Source organism: Lontra canadensis, unplaced genomic scaffold (genome assembly GCF_010015895.1).
Source record: "Lontra canadensis isolate GAN:19392208 unplaced genomic scaffold, GSC_riverotter_1.0 scaffold35, whole genome shotgun sequence".
Taxonomy (NCBI): Eukaryota; Metazoa; Chordata; class Mammalia; order Carnivora; family Mustelidae; genus Lontra; species Lontra canadensis.
The window spans coordinates 6,671,585-6,684,972 of record NW_022631029.1 but is presented as its reverse complement, the minus strand read 5'-3'; the positions used below and the strand labels follow the sequence as shown (position 1 = coordinate 6,684,972).

General features: G+C 44.1%; 1 protein-coding gene across 4 annotated transcripts in view; it reads right to left on the bottom strand.

Moving 5' to 3' along the window:
- The window catches only part of DHX30 (DExH-box helicase 30), a 29,759-nt gene extending 26,796 nt beyond the window's left edge, over positions 1 to 2,963 (bottom strand). For 2 of the 4 annotated variants that reach the window (XM_032867905.1, XM_032867909.1), the window contains exons 1-2: positions 2,235 to 2,353; positions 274 to 368 (exon numbers count right to left, since the gene is read on the bottom strand). The gene's annotated coding sequence lies outside the window, so the exon portion shown is untranslated. Of the gene's footprint in view, positions 1 to 273; positions 369 to 520; positions 542 to 2,234; positions 2,354 to 2,863 lie in introns of those variants that run through there. The other 2 variants (XM_032867907.1, XM_032867908.1) reach the window with 2 other exon arrangements.
- Between the last annotated feature and the right edge of the window lie 10,425 nt (positions 2,964 to 13,388).

Genomic DNA, 13,388 nt, shown 5'->3' with positions numbered 1-13,388 from the left:
TGGAAACCTTTATGATTCAGAGTTTCTCTTAAATAATTCAAAGGTAAGTAAAATAATATTATGTCAAGAGTTCTTGCATAATGAAACACCACTTAACTCCAAGTAGAGTCACTATGGGATGATTCAAGGACAGAGAGATTCCATAATGACTAATTTAAAATGATACCCTTCTTCCAAGACAGTCACAAATGGATTTAATACGTGCCTTTGCTTTACAGTGTGGCTGAGCATGAGGTGTGCCCCTGTTCTGCGTGCATGGCTAAGTCAACTTACCTTACACGAGCAGTAACAGTCTCAGATTTTGTAGGTTTTTGAACTGGAGCTGAATTCTCTCCTTGCTATTCCTCATCACGAGGCTGGGCCTCCTCCTAAAAAATACAAGGTTCGGTCACTAAAGTGATCGGTCCCACGGGGAAAATAAAGTTGCTACAGACCACTGAAATCCATTTACTAACTCTAACAAGTTTTGTTAATGGCATGAAGCACACACTGGACACATTAGCCTCACTTCAGGACCCACCATGACAGACTCACGACCCATCAAATTGTGAGCTGTCCTACACCAGCACCTGTAAGATACCAAGAAAGAGATGTCATGGTAAAGAGGGGCGTATAGTCCTGAAAGCATTTTCTCCAAGCCCAGAGCAAGACCCGCTTCAGTTCTGAGTTCTAATCCCATAATGACCCTACTACGACCCTACTTAAGGTAGGTAAAGAAGCTCTTACAGATTAGGAAAATGACAACTAAATGTTAAATGCCATTTTTATACTTCACAAAGTATGGAAGCATAGACTTTATAGCACTTAACCTATGTAACTTCCCAGAGAGGTTGAAACTCTCTTTCCCAGAGAAGGAAGCTGAGGCAGATTTTCCCAGAGAAAGTTATACAACTTGCCCAAGATCCCTTAGCTGACTCAGGACAGAATGGAAATCCACATTTAGGTACTGGACTCCAAAGCTTTCCGTGCTTATATGACACTATTTTTCTTATTTCCATGATACTATGCTGTTGCCTAGATGTCCCATGGTTCATTCCTGGAAATAATATTTTATAGTGATATAAAGGTTGAAAAGGGGCAAGATGGGCCCAACTGATAAGCTTTGGACCATGGCTTCATAAGTTAAAATACTTGGAGGATAAATGTCTTTTGGAGGTAAAGGGGCAACCTACACAGGTTTAAAAAAAAAATGCAGCAAAGGATGTATTTCCCACATCTTAAAAAGCTCTGCAAATAAAGAGCACTATCATAAACTCTATCAGGAAAAGAGGCCTCCCTCCTGGAAACTCCAACACTCCAAGATTTAAGTGTAAATTCTAAGATATAGTCAAGATCTACAATGACAGGGGCCTTATTGCTTTCAAAGAAACTGCAAGGGAAACCATCAGACAATGTCTCCTTTCCCACTGGCCAGTAAGTTGCAACCAAAAACAGTTTGAGAGTCTGCACCTGGCCATCTGCAGTCCACCTGCTACAGTGTTTGGCAAGCCCCTGTAGACTGGATTTGCAAAGTGGGACAATCTCTGTCTTGCAACATCACAATTAAGGTGGCCAATGTGGCTACAAGAGGACTAGCTAGACAGCATGCTGATGCCATACTCTAGGCTTGGGGGTTCTGAGGACCCCTGGGACTCCAGTTCACTGCAAACAAAGGACCCAACATGCATTAGGTCTTCCCCTGCGAAATGGGGCAAGTCACCACCAGCAAACAAAGAACACCTCACCCCTTGGCCTCCCCCAGTGACAAGGTCGGTGCAAAAAGGGGCAAACCAGGGGGGCCAGGATGCACCAGGCCTCCCTTTGGACGAACGGTCCAGGCGGCACAGTGGACAGACAAAGGTCCCGGGGCACTCCGGGGTCTTCCTCCAGGCCCTGCCTCGGGGAACGGAGCATCCCCTGAGGCGGAGGCGTCGTTGCGCCAATGAAGCGGCCTCTCCCGCGGTCCCCGTGGAGCCCCTGGCTACCAGGCCCGCCCCGGCGGACCGGCCTGGCCCCCGCCCCCGCCCAGGCTCCATGGCAACGGCAGGCCGAGGCCTGGCTGCCCACGGCTCGGCCCGGCCGGCTTCGCGGGCAGGCCTAGGATGCCCGGCCTGCTCCTCGGGCCCGCCCGCTTCTCCGCCCCACTCTCCGCCAAGGCGGCGGTCGGCCCCGGGCCCCTCCTCGCGCCGACCACCCCCGGCCGCGGCAAGCTCCTCAAGGGGACACGAAAGGGGAGAATAAAAAGCCCAATTCACCTGTTGTTACAGATGTGAAACAAGCCTCGGTGCACCGCGCATGAGCCGCGGGCCCCCCCAACCACGGCCGGACTACAACTCCCACCAGCGGCGGCGCGGCCCCTTCCGGGTCCCGAGGCGGAAGTCCCGCCAGCCGCCCCGGCGCTCCCCGCCCCGCCTCCCGCGTCGACCCCGCGTCTGAGCGGGTCTCCAGCGGACCCCCCACCCGGGGTTCGCAGTGGCCTCCCAGGGCTCACGCCGCTGGGCGGCCAACCCGCGGCGAGACCCCGGCGCCGGGCCCAATGGGGGGCGGCCGCGGCGGGCGCAGGAGGGACTTCCGGCAGAGGCGCCGAGGGGGTGGACGCGCGGTCCCCTCTGTGGCCGCGGAGGGAACGGGTCTGGACTGCGGTGGCCGGGGCCCCACACGGCGCCCCCTCCCAGCGCCTCAGCATCCGGCAGTGTGAGAGGAGGAGGGCCCTCGCGAGCTCTGCGCCCCCGCCTCGCGGCCCCCGGCCAGTCAGGGCTGAGCCGGGGACGAAATCCTGCTCGGGATCCGGACCTCCACCCGCCTTCCCCGCCACAGCCCGTTGCCACGCCTCTTCTCCTACTCTACCCTACCTTACCTTCTCCGTTCTCCTACCCTCTCCTACCCGCTCTCTTCCGATTTTCTGTTTAGGGAGGTGAGAATTTCCGCCTCACGACATTGTTAGGAGGAGACCAACGCGATGGCACGTTGTAAACTGTACGACACTGGGGAAAGACAAGGTGGCACTTGCTGGTCCGAGTGCCGCTGGGCTGCTCTGGAGGTCTCATCCCCGCCCCCTTGCCTCCGAAGGCCGTCTGGATGAGGCTCTCGTGGGAGTTTGGTGGAATCCAACTTCTAAAGGGGAGAACTCGGCTGGGGTTCCTCTGAGGCTAGGTCAAGTAGGAACGACCTAGGATGTGCTTTTAAGACGTGGCCTGTCAGGATACATGAAGAGTTAGTACTATATCCCGTCATTTTTGTGCAAACAATTAAATGCAACAAGTTTTTTTTTTTTTTCCTCTCTCTCTCTACATTGGACCAGAAGGGTGGGGGGGGTGAGCGTGGAGCATCATCCACTCCTTCAAATAATTACTATCTTTTCTGAGCAGGGCATGGTACCGTGCTATGGCATGTGGGAAATGATCCCTGTACAGATATTTGAGTGAACTGTATAGCAATTGTTATAAGCAGGTTTTGAGGATACAACAACCTTCCCCGGAGGGGCTTCGGGCATGATAGGCAAGATGAAAACATTGTGTGAGGCAAAAAGAAAGTGATAAATGCTGGGAGAGGAGGGATCAAGTGTTAGAGAGTTGAGAGAAAGGAATAGTTAATCAGTGGCAAAATCAAGGAGAAGGAACCACAGAAGCGAAGACAGCCAGTGGAACAAAAGGCAAATTCTAAGAATATGCAGTAGCTTCGTGTGACCAGAGGGTTGGATATGTGTGCGGGCTTTAAAGGCAATAGAACAAGAAAGTGTAGCTGGGAACGCTGTACTGGGGGACGTTGACTTTATTTGTATGCAGTTACTCTAAGACATTATTTTTATAGTTCTAAATAGGAAAGTAACATAAGCATCGGATTTCAAGAAGGTTATTCTAAAAGTGTGAGGATAGAATTGGCTGGAAAAATAGAAGCAAGAGAACTAATGAGATGAGAGGTATCGGGGGATTCAACTGTGCTCAGGAGGGAAAAAGGCAAGAAAAAGGTATGACAGGGTGATGGTAAAGCATCAGGCTGATCCCTGGCCACAGGTGAGTGGAGAGGTGCCTGAGATCTGTGCCAGGGGACTGGGAGGATTGTGCACTGTTACCGTAGTGAAGGGACAGGGTGGTCAGAGGTGATGGATTCTGCTTCATACAGATTATGTTTGAAATGCTGTTGGGAACATTAAGCGATGAACATGTGAGTGATGAACATGTGGTCCCTACTGCAAAAGATGTTCTGATAGGATGAGAAAAGCAGGTTAACAAGTCTTAAGACCTCGGAAAGCCCTGCAAAAAAAGCACAAGTAGACCATTCATGGTGCTTTTTCCTTTTTGCAGATTTTCCGTTTTCAGTTTTCTTTCTGAAGGACCTTTCCTTGAACTATTCTTAATGAATGGTTGTATCTGGTGAAGTTGATAAAATGATCCACTTTATAATAAGGTGAGTGCCAATGAGTGTCTATTTCCCTCTCTCGCATATACTTCCCCTCTTGTTTCCTGTTCATTTTCTTATCACTACCTTATTTTCCTGGGTCCGGTCCCTAGATTTCATTTTTTTGCTAACATCTCTCTCTAGAACTTCTCCACTTCCTCTAGCAGTAAGTCCCTCTAGCAGTTTCTTCTTCCCTACGTGGTAGCACCCAAGATACATTTTTTTTCTTTTTTCTTTGAGAGAGTGAGAGAGAGGATGAGAGGGAGAATGTCAGAGGGAGAAGCAGACTCCCCATGGAGCTGGGAGCCCAATGCGGGACTCGATCCTGGGACTCCGGGACCATGACCTGAGCCAGAGGCTGTTGCTTAACCAACTGAGCACCAGGCACCCCCCAAGATACATTTCTTTAAAAGATTTTATTTATTTATTTGACAGAGATCACAAGTGGGCAGAGAAAGAGGGGGAAGCAGGCTCCCTGCTGAGCAGAGAGCCGGATGTGGGGCTCGATCCCAGGACCCTGGGATCATGACCTGAGCAGAAGGCAGAGGCTTTAACCCACTGAGCCACCCAGGCGCCCCAATAAATAAAATCTTAAGAAAAAAAAAAACTATTAGCAGTTAACTGGTGCTTGTTCAAATCTCTATGTAAATATGGAAAATTCCATAAACTCTGGTTTTTATTAAGGTGGGGAATTAATTTACTTCATATGCAAAGAGAGCTTACAAATTAATTTTTTTAACATCCATAATGCAATAGAAAATGGGTATTGGGCATGAAAGGAAGTGACCAAAAAATGCGTTGCATATAGCCCTAAGGTTAAGGAAGAGAAAGTTCAGCCTTGCTTTTTTTTTTTTTTTTTTATGTATTAAACTTTTATTGTGGCAAAATACCACCTAACATAAAATTTGACATTTTAACAATTCTAAAGTGTACATTTCAGTGACATTTGGTACATGTACATGTTGTACAACCGTCAGTACTATCTCTCAGTACTGTCGAGTTCCAGAACATTTTCATTACCCCAAAAGGAAGCCCCGTGTGTACCCATTAAGCAGTCATTCCCCATCCTCCTCCCACCCTCCCCAGCAACAGGCCCTGGCAACCACTAATCTGCTTTCTGTTTCCATGGATTTTCTTCTTCCAGATATTTCATGTAAGTGAAATCATATAACGTGGCCTTCTATATCTGGCTTTCTTTCAGTTAGCATCACATTTTCAAGGTTCATCTGTTTTGTGGCATATGTCAGTCCTTCATTTCTTTTTTCTTTTTAATTTTTAAGTAACTTCTATACCCAGCATGGGGCTCCAACTCACAACTCTGAGATCGAGAGCTGCATGCTGTACCAACTGAGCCAGCCAGGCCCCCTGGGCTTCCTTTCTTTTCGTGGTTGAATAATACTTCATTTTGTTTGTCTGTTCATATGTTGCTGGGCATTTGGGTAGTTTCCACCTTTTGGCTATTGGCCATTGGGAATAGCACTGCTGTGAACATGGGTGTGCATGTTTTTGTTGGAACACCTGTTTTTACTTTGGGGGTATGTACCTAGGAGTAGAATTGCAACTTGGCTTTTTTTTTTCTTTAAGATTTATTCATTTTATTTATTTTAGAGAGAGAGAGAGAGCACAAGCGGGAGGAGGAACAGAGAAGAGAAAGAATCTCAAGCAAGGTCTGCACTGAGCAAGGAGTCTGACACCAGGCTCAGTCTCACAGCCCTGAGATCATGACCTGAGCCGAAATCAAGAGTCAGACGCCCAACTGACTGAGCCACCCAGGTGCCCCACAACTTTGCTTATTTTTTAAAGATAGTTAAAACTATGGAACCCACTTAGCATTCTTTCTTCACGTGATTTGTAAGATTTGTTTTCTCTCTTCATCTGGGTCTCTGCTCAGATATTATCTCAGAGACAGTTTCCGAGACCACGTCGTGTATTTATCTGTGTTATCCTTACTTTTCACTTTTTTCTCCCCTAGAGTAAAGGCCTCAAGGTCAGGGACTTAATTCTTTGTCACCACTGTCTCCTAGCACCTTGCACAAGATCTGGCACTGTTGAGAAGTAGGTGCTGAGTAAATTCTGGATGGGCACTTCCACTTGGGAGACGAGCACGGTTGCAGGAACCGTATATTGGTAGTACTTATTCAGAGGGTAGTTTGGCAGTATCAGATTTAAAATGTTCATACCCTTTGACTCATTTCAGTTCTAGGAGTTTATTTAACCATACCCCTGCATACATGTAAGAAAATTCGTTGCTGGGGCACCTGGGTGGCTCATTTGGTTAAGCGTCTGTCTTTGGCTCAGGTCATGATCTCAGGGTCCTGGGGTTGAGGAGCCCCACATCGGGCTCTCTGCTTAGTGGGGAGTCTGCTTCTCCTTCCCCTCCCTCTCCCCCTCCCCCAGGTTGTGTGCACACATGCACACTCTCTCAAATAAAATCTTTTTTAAAAAAAGAGAGAAAATAAATATATTATTTATTTTTAAAAAATAACCTACCTATCCCTTATTAAGAGGCTGATTGTATTAAATAGAATGTATCTGTATTAGTTTCCAGCTATCATAATAAAATACCCCAGTCTGGGCAGCTTAAACAACAGAAATTTACTTTCTCATAATTCTGGAGGCTAGAAGGCCAGAGTCAAGGTTCCATCAGAGTTGCTTTCTGCTGAGGCCTTTATTCCCGGCTTGCAGCCTGCTTGCTGTCCCCTCACATCATCTTTCCTCTGTGCTGGTGGAGAGAGGTCTCTGGTGTCTGTTCCTTTCTTAAGGACATTAGTCCTATGAGATTAGAGTCCCACTCTTACGACCTCATTTAAGCTTAATTACCTCCCTAAAGGCCCTGTCTAAACATAGTCACATTGGGGGCTAGGGTTTCAACATATGAATTTGGAGGGGACACAAATCAGTCCATAATATCAATTAAATGAAGTAGTATGCAGCAATTTAAAAGAATGAGTTAGGTCTAGTGTGCAAACGCTGAAAACTATCCAGGAAATGTTGAATTTAGAAAGTCATGTTTTATGATTGTATGTTTATAATTCCAGTTGTGTTTTTAAAAAGACCATGGGTTGGGTGCCTGGGTGGCTCAGTGGGTTAAAAAGGCCATGTGTTTATACATATGCTTATATAAGCATAGAACGTTTCTGCAAAAATATATCAGAACTTTTGTTTGTTTACATAAGCGCTACACCCAATGTGGGGCTTGAACTCGTGACCCCGAGATCAAGAGTCACACACTCTACTGACCAAGCCGGCCAGGCACCCCTATATTAGAACTGTCAACTGTGCAGCTACATCAGAGTCTCTTAGTTTTCACTTCATACTCTTCTACACTGTGGACTTTGGGTGCCAAAAAGTATGTATTCTTTTTATGGTAATAAAAAAATAAAAATAAAGCATTTGGAATATACAGGGCTCCTGAAAAAGACATTTGGTTATAATGATAGCCATTAACACACCTGTGCTAGCTAGCCATGCATGCATTTTCAAATATATTAAACTCAGATGTACGTTTCTTTTTAAAATGTATATTTACTCTATATTATAATTAGATAATAATTCCATAATAATTTCAAACATACACAGAGTAACAAGACAGTATATGTTATGCCATGGTCCCTGAGTGTCCCTGTAATTTCTTGTTGGTTATACCAAGAATTCAACGCACTACCTGCTCTACACCTGGGCTTTTGCTCAGAGTTGTGTTTTCAGTAAGAAACCTTGAGGGATGAAGTATTTTCTCCCCTCGGACAAAAGGCAAACTTAACTTCCACTTGCTATAAAAATGGAATCTCCCAATCTCAGTGTTCCCCTCTGATAATGAACACTATGTGAGCAGACAACTATGGTCAACGCTTTCATATCACACCCAGGAAACTTGGGGGCGTAGGGAACTGTTACAAACCAACATGAAGATCTGGCTACTACTTTTGATGTAGTTAAAGTCCTTTGTGTCTGACCCAGGAGTCCTGTGTCTTCTGTCAGCACCTATGAAATGGTAACAGGATAGCTACTAGTTCAGCTTGTAAATTGGGTGAAATTTCAGACCTGCACCTGTGTAGTTCCTGACCGTGACCCAATGTCCACCACCCCAGATTTTTAAATCATACCGTTTAATTTGTAATTAAACCAGAGTGCATCTCTCTAAGATTTTATTCAGCACAACCACAAAACCAGTTTTATACCTTGGAAGGCCGGTAAATCCTTAATATCATTTGCATTATACTTAAAATATAGATAAATTCCTTTGAGTACATGGAGACTTATCCCTGTCCTTTGTGTCAGTATTTTAAGTTTGGTATCACTACAACACTGAAACATGAATGTATTTCATTTATATGTGGACTTATTTCAAAGCCTTGGGCTAATTTTTTGGCCCCAAACATCAGAAATAGGGAGAGTTGGGTAATGGAGTATCACGTTTTTTGATATGCACTGAATTGTACAAATCAGTTATTCTCAATCTTAGAAAATATTTACTGCTTAATGAAGGAGAATGTATAGCTCCTAGGCTGCTTTTTTTTTTATGATTTTATTTTTTTTTTCCAAGTAGGCTCTATGCCCAGTATGGGACTCAAACTCACACCCCCAAGATCAAGAGTAGCATGCTGTACCCACTGAGCCAGCTGGGCACCCCCCAGGCTGCTTTTTAGCCATTACTGTTAACCATGGTACTGCCAGAGGACCAACAGATGGGCTTCTTAATTATTATTTTCAAGATTTTATTTATTCATGTGAGGCAGAGAGAGAGAGAGAGGCAGAGGCAGAGGGAGAAGCAGACTCCCCACTGAGCAGGGAACCTGATGTAAGGCTCGATCTCAGGACCCTGGGACCATGACCCAAGCTGAAGGCAGACTCTGAACCGACTGAGCCACCCAGGTGCCCCAATATGGTCTTTTTTAAAAACATGAATGGGGGCGCCTGGGTGGCTCAGTGGGTTAAAGCCTCTGCCTTTGGCTCAGGTCATGATCCCAGGGTCCTGGGATTGAGCCCCGCATTGGGCTCTCTGCTCAGTGGAGAGCCTGCTTCCTCCTCTCTCTGCCTGCCTCTCTGCCTACTTGTGATCTCTCTCTCTCTGTCAAATCAATCAATCAATCAATCAATCAATCTTTAAAAAAAAAGAAAAAACATGAATGAAACTGACTTCTTGTCAAGGTAGCTTTGTACACACTTTGATGACACTCCTTTGTTTCAAACACATGGTGAAATTAATAAGAGCTTAAAATTACATGTCCATATTCAAAAACAAGATAAATAAACATTTATGTTGACCAGAAACAGAGCTGTAATCTTGCTGGGCTATGGATCCAGAAATAGAGGCAGTCTGAAGTTTATAACCTATAAAGTAATATGATTGAGTGGGTGGGGACGAGTGCCGCATGTAATGTGGATGACTGGGCCCTGATTAGTGCGTGCATTTATGAATTTAGGTGGGGCTCCCTAAAGTTAACAGAGACTGGAAAGATCCACAACCCATCCATGCCTGAAGACTTAGCTTATAGGAAGTTATATACTTAAGAAGTGGACATGACATTGAATGCAGACCTAAATCCAGTTACCCCCTCATTTGATACATGGATTCCCCTGTCACCCAAAATTTATAGTGGGGACAGAGTCTCAAGTTGCTAATGTAAGACTTATTTCTAGCTGGATTTCCTGGATGATCGAGTAGAGATTATCACAAAACCATTAGGGAAGGAGATAAATGTATGGAAGAAAAGATCCCCATTCTGAGATTTTTATAAATCAAGCTTTCAAAACATACAAGCAAACCTAGCCAAAAGAAAGAGCCAACAAAAATCAGCACCAAGAGATGAATTCACTGCAATTAAAATAAAAAAAAAACTGATAATAACTTTAAAGTATGTATTTTAGGATATCCAGACACAAAGGAAGGATACCTATTTTAAAAGAATAAGAAATTATGAAATAAAAGTCATCAGAAATGAAAAGGTGACAGATAAATATGTGAAGAACCAGCTAGAAATCCTAGAAATTAAAAATGCAATTGTTGAATAAACATAGATCTCATAAACTCTTTGTATGTCTTAGTGGAGAGAGATTTAATGAATCGGAAAGTTATGTAGTATTCTGAATGAGTGGCTCATTCTAAGAGAAAAGTTAAAAAGAACAATTAAAAAACATGAAGACAAGATTGAAGGGCTTCCGTGTAAGTGCATAATATAAGTTGAAGGGCGGCGCCTGGGTGGCTCAGTGGATTAAAGCCTCTGCCTTCGACTCAGGTCATGATCCCGGGGTCCTGGCATCGAGACCTGCATCAGGCTCTCTGCTCAGGAGCCTGCTTCCCCCTCTCTCTCTGCCTGCCTCTCTGCCTACTTGTGACATCTCTCTCTGCCAAATAAATAAATAAAATCTTAAAAAAAAAAAAGAATTCTATATCCAGCTAAACTTGTACTAGAATGAGGAAAAGGCAAATACACTTTCTGTTCCCTAACGAGTAAGAGATGGTCTTAGCCAGTGACCCTCACTGAAAGAACTAGAAAATGTGCTTCTCAGAAGAAAAAACCCAATGGAAAGGAGTGGGATAAAATAAACAATGACATGAACTAATATGAGAAAAATGTATCGGTAAGATTTAATTTACTACTGACTATTAAAATTGGTTTTTTGTGTGCGTGCATGTAAAAATAAAAGTTGGAACTATAAGTTTAGGTAAAAATAGAATACAAAGGTATGTGTCATTTGGGATGTTTGGAGCAACCAGAAAGAGAAACCTTGACTGCAGCCTGGCTTAGCGTGTAGAGACATGCATTGTCTCGCATACCTGGAAATCCTCAAGTACAGCAAAGCCTTGTTGACTGATTCAGGGTTTCAGTAATGTCATCAGGGACCCAGGTTCTTAATAGTTTTCTGTTTTCCAGCTCCAGAGTAGGCCCTGTCCTCAGGTTTCTAGCAAGCAGGTTTAGCCATTCTCATAAAGATTCAGAATACTCCTGTTCATCTTCCACTGACCACCATGGAACATCATTTTGTGACTTTATCCCTGCCCGGGGAGGAAAGAGTCAACCCTTAGGGCAAACAGGCCCATCCCTGATTCCAGAGGAGTCAGTTCTTTTGCAGAAGGAAGATAAAGACAATAATTAACTTAGGATTTTGTTAGAAAATTTTATTTATAGGGATATCTGGGTGGCTCAGTCAGTTAAGTGTCTGCCTTCGGCTCCCATCATGATCCCAGGGTCCTGAGATCGAGTCCCACAGAAGGCTCCTTGCTCAGTGGGGAGCCTGCTTCTCCTCCTGCTGCCACTCCCCCTGCTTGTGCTCACTGGCTCACTTTCTCTCTCCCTCTGACGAACAAATAATTAAAATATTTTTTTAAAAAGAAATTTTATTTATCCAGCCAGCCGGGCTTTTTTTTCTTGGTTTTTCTTCGTTTTTGTTTCGTTTTGTCTTGTTGGTACCAGTGCTGTTTGGGTCTTTTGAGTGGGAAATGTAATTCTTCTATTAAGCACTAGAGGTCAGCAACATTCGTTACCGAATCTGTTTCCCTGTATGACTTGGCTATAGTCTCAGGGATCAGGAATGCGGTTTTTTTAGAGCTGACATACAATCTTTCATCTAAGGATCATTTCCAAATTTAAAAAAAAATTTTTTTTGGAGCCCCGGGGTGGCTCAGTCAGTGGAGCATGGGACTCTTCGTTCAGCTCAGGTCATGCAGGGTCATGAGATCAGGCCGCACATTGGACTCCCATACTCAATGGGGATTCTGCTTGGGATTCTCTCTCTCCCTCCAGGTGTGCCTGTGCTCTCTCTCTCTCTAAAATAATTTTTAAAATTTCATAGCAGTTAGAATTTCAGCTACTCAGAATAGTTGCCAAGAATGTATTTTGTTGTTGTTGTTGTTTTTTTTCCTAAAGATTTTATTTTATTTATTTGACACAGAAAGAGAGTACAAGCAGGGGGAATAGCAGGCAGAGGAAAAGAGAGAAGCAGCCTCCCTGCTGAGCAGGGAGCCCGAAGTGGGACTCGATCCCTGGGATCATGATTTGAGCCAAAGACTTAACCGACTGAGCCACCCAGGCGTTCCTCAAGAATGTATTTAAGTGCCTGGTAGATCAGCAGGTGCGGAGGCCAGCCTCTTTATGGACTGCACCTCTTCACTGATGGGAATACGTTAGATGTTCTTGTGAATACAGCTTCTTTAGCTATGATTCAGCCAGGACATATGCACCTAGAGAGCTTTCATAGGATCTAAGGACAACCAGATTTATGCAAGTTAATGTCTTTGCCATTGTTGGAAGGCTGTTCTCTTTCTGGCTAACAGTTACCATGGAAAATCATGTGGGCTTGTTCACTGTCTGGGAGGTGTGTTACCAGATAGGATTCTTTTCCTCACTCTTTGTCTCTTTTATTTTAAATAAATTTATTTTAAATAAATTTATTTTAAATAAATGTCAAATAAATTAGTAAAATCTTAATAAAAAATAAATAAATAAAATTTTAAAAAAGAAGCAGAAGGTGAACAGGGATTTATAAAGGGACACACCCTTCAGCTCTGACCAGTTGCCCAGTTTTGCCAATCTCATCTTTACTTTTATCTTTAGTACATTAATTCTAGTGGCAGTGGCTATTAGTCAATAGTCACGGACTGCAATGAATATCTGGTTACTTGGACTGAGTTTAAAACCAGCAATTATGTTTAACTTGTGTTTAAACAGACAATGGCCCATTTGAACTTCATTTATCTGATGCTGTCATCTGGGAACATACTTTTGTTGTGTTGCTAAGACCTATTATTATAGCCAATCATAGATGTCTGATAACTTTGTGGAATCAGGATGAATTGGCTAATGGAATCTTTTCTTTCAGGTTTGACCTACCAGTGGATAGAACTTTTATTTTTATTTTTTTTAAATTTTATTTATTTATTGGTCAGAGAGAGAGGGAGAGAGAGCACAAGCAGGGGGAGCAGCAGGAAGAGGGAGAAGCAGGCTCCCTGCTGAGCAGGGAGTCTGATGGGGAACTCAATCCCAGAACTCTGGTATCATGACCTAACTGAC